General features: G+C 38.3%; 1 non-coding gene across 1 annotated transcript; it reads right to left on the bottom strand.

Annotated features, from left to right (window-relative positions):
- Nucleotides 1-243: 243 nt before the first annotated feature.
- Nucleotides 244-326, bottom strand: LOC112290077 (small nucleolar RNA U31b). Its single transcript, XR_002972040.1, has one exon. It is a non-coding gene; the product is annotated as a small nucleolar RNA U31b (small nucleolar RNA).
- Between the last annotated feature and the right edge of the window lie 3,226 nt (nucleotides 327-3,552).

Below are 3,552 nucleotides of genomic sequence, written 5' to 3'. Positions count from 1 at the left end.
CTAGTAAAGAGATTCTCCCACACCAATTATATTACCCCTACATCTCTCATAACAAAGGAAAGCTCTGAGATAGACATGTGATACAAAAAAACGTACATGCAGGCGACGTATGTAACAACCGATTAAGAACCTCAGTCGAAAGATGGTGATTGTTTGCACATCACAGAGATCAGATGTTTTCGGATTTTTATTGCATCACTGGTTCTCACGGCACCCAAATGATAAATTAATTGAAGTCTATTCGAATCAGAAAAGTAATGAGTCAATCCTCAGGGAACCCTTACGCTCACGTAGGACTGGGGCGACAATTCTTACTCATCATCTTCGAATCACACCCCTCGTAAAAGTAAAAAAAAAAAAAAAAAGTCCCAAAGGCGATGTCCATACGCAAGGAGAACTGAAGAGGAAGATGACCCTGACAAACAAGGTGGAAATACCGCTTGAGAAGATACCACCTGTACCATCACATGTATCTATAAAAGTCGACCAACAAAACGCGCAAACATATTGACTGTGAACAGGACAAAAGTAATGGTGAAGGGACGACCCAACCCACGTCGCGCCTGACCAGCTGAATATTGGCGACTTTTACGAGGCACTGCATCATTACAAGCAAGAGGCTTGCTCGGGCAGCACCAGATACCAGAGGCCTCTTTCACATTGACCCAAAAACTGACCCGGCTAACTCAGACCCATAGTCTAACATAGTACATCACAATAGCAGCAAAAGGAGATTGACCGCCACCTTAACACTCGACCGAGCCACACAGGCCAGAACCTACAGCCGCAAGCCACAAGATGCCAGAATGAGGGGAGGGATTGTGCTTATGTAGCGGATAGATGAGCTCCAAACCCTAGAATGACCATGACAGTAAACGCCGAGCCCCTGACATCTCTGTAGATGGATGCACATCCATCGATCCCTTGACTCCCCCTTAACTATCGCTGATCACCTCGGCCCATGTGACTCTCACTGGCCGTTGCATCGGCTGTGAAATCCCGTGGTATGAGGTTGGACACCTTCCACTGGGATTTCACTTCTCAAGCTCCAATACTGCATTGATCAATATGGGGCTGTACTCTGTGTGGAGCATAGACGATGTCTTCTTGCCCTCGTCAACCATCTTCTGAAGAAAGCGCAAGAAGCATCAGCCTTCAAAGGCAATAATCATAGAAGCAACGTATGATCGTTTTCAAAGAGCACACATTCTTTCTATCTTGAAGTAGTAGGAGGGGACTGATCGACACTAGGGCTGGACTTTTTTTCGCTCGAGACGTTAAGAAATGTATCACAATCTAAATGAGGATAAAGAGAAGAACGAGAGCTCACACTCACCTCCTCATTTCCAATCTGTTACTCGATTTCATACACAAAGTGACGTGCATTCAGGTCTGTGATGCTACATGAGGTGGAGGAAATGGGGCCATCGATTTTTCACCTTAGCAATCCTGAACTCTTTCAATCGATCTGAAGGGGTGCTTTCGAAATATCTTCATACAGTGAGCTTTTTCACAAGATGAATGCATCAAAAATGCCAAACTTGTCCATACAAACCTGAAATCAACTTTCTGCAGTCTGCTGTAGCCAGGACTTTAACACATTCTCAACAGTGTCGAAGGTGTCCAAAATCCTATTCTGTTACAAAACCGGGATGGGTTATGAAAGCAGGATGGACATCATTTGTTGCAATTTAAATGTGCCGGAAACCAAGGGGAGGGCACTTCCGGTGTATTAGTTAAGATCTAGATAAGTCACAGCTTTTGGTACATATGATATGGGACATTCAACACTCTTCCTCTTGAAGAGTGACTTAATTCTTTACTAAAAAAAGACCAAATATATCCCTAAAAGCTAGAAACTTATCTCTAGGGAGAGGTTTTGTGAAGGTGTTTGCTACCATCTACTTTGTAGGACAATACTCCAAACCAATTTGTCTTTTTTCCATACATTGCCTAATAAAATGTTTTATATTTCAATGCTTTGTACGACCATGGTATACTAGATTCTTGATAATAACAATGGCATTATGGTTATCTTCATAAATAAGAATCTATTCCAGTTTAGGAATGTTATAATCCTTAAGTTCTCCATTTAGTTACAAAGTCTCTCTTCTTGCAACAGCCAAAGTTACATATTCTACCTATGTTGACAAAACAAAAACTAAAGTTTGTTTCTTGCTTGACCAAGTGATAATTGCCTTGTCCAACATAAATAGATAACCTTCTATTAAATGGCACGTTGTCATGATGTAACACGACTAATAGATAAAAGAGTGTAGAAACTATTATAATGTAGGAGATCTTAGTTCAAAGTATTAGAGCAAATTATCTTAGAAATATAGTTAATAGTCAAAAGGGTAGTAAAACTAAAACGTACCAATGCTGCCTTTTTAGAAAGGTGACTTCTACTTACTTTGTAGGACCATAAATAAAACAAAACAAAGTATATTAGAAAAATAAATGATATAAGCATCTTTAGAAGGAAGTTAAGAGTAAATTCTAGCAAAATTTACTTAGAATAACTAGATATTGATACCTAAAGAGGGCCAGTTATGAACCACGGTCGAAATCAGACCCTAAGGCACAAAACTGAGTCTCGACGACGACTCTAGGATTCTTTTGCAGATCGAAGAGTGGGATTTGATAGCAAACTAAATAGGGTTTCTATGAGCATTGGATTTGGGCAATTTGGAATTTTTATGACTTTGTAAGGGCTTTACAAAGTCAAGATTGTTTTCGGATGACTTGGGTTTTGTGAAATAAAATAGGGTTGATGTTTCTAGTGATTTCAAGAATTTTGTAACAGATCTATAAGTGAAATTTTGTGGATTAATGGTCATAGTTGTGTTTAATATGTGTTGTGAATCTTAGCTTGATCTAACGATTGAATTGAGGATTATTGAGGTTTAAATGAGTCAAGGTCTAAGAAAGTAGAATTTTAGGTCTAGTGAGGGTTTTGTAAGATTTCTTGCAATCTACTAGTTGAATTGGAATGAAATTTATATGAGAGGATATTAGACTTGTTTTTCTATGTGTATGAGAATTTTGAGATCAATCGAATAGTAAAAAAGAGAGATATTGGCTCCGGGAGATTGGCATCAAGGTTGGAGAAGGAGGCCAGCCAATACCCGAGCACGTTTTTGAGGTTATCGTCTATTTGGTAATTCCGATCCTTTTCAAATTTTTTGTGCTTGTTTTTAACTTAGTTTTTTAGAAGTATGCAAAATTTGAATTAAGATCAAAGGTTCATTCATTAGTTATTGAGGTTTAATTTTATTATAGAAATTACTAAGATTTGGTTAGGATTTGATTTACGGTTGGGATTTGGTTAGGGTTTGATTTAGGGTTAGGGTTTGGTTAGGGTTTGATTTAGGGTTAGGATTTGATTAGAGTTTTCTTTAGGGTTTAGAATTAGGGTTAGGATTTGGTTAAGATTTGATTTAGGATTAGTGTTTGGTTTAGGATTTAAGATTTGATTAGGATTTGATTTAGGATTAGGATTTGATTTAGGATTAAGGTTTGATTAAGATTTGATTTAGGAATTAAGGTTTG

This window comes from Physcomitrium patens, chromosome 12, assembly GCF_059467195.1.
Source record: "Physcomitrium patens ecotype Gransden chromosome 12, ASM5946719v1, whole genome shotgun sequence".
NCBI lineage: Eukaryota > Viridiplantae > Streptophyta > Bryopsida > Funariales > Funariaceae > Physcomitrium > Physcomitrium patens.
The sequence above is the reverse complement of the archived record's forward strand: the minus strand, read 5'-3'. Positions and strand labels throughout refer to the sequence as shown.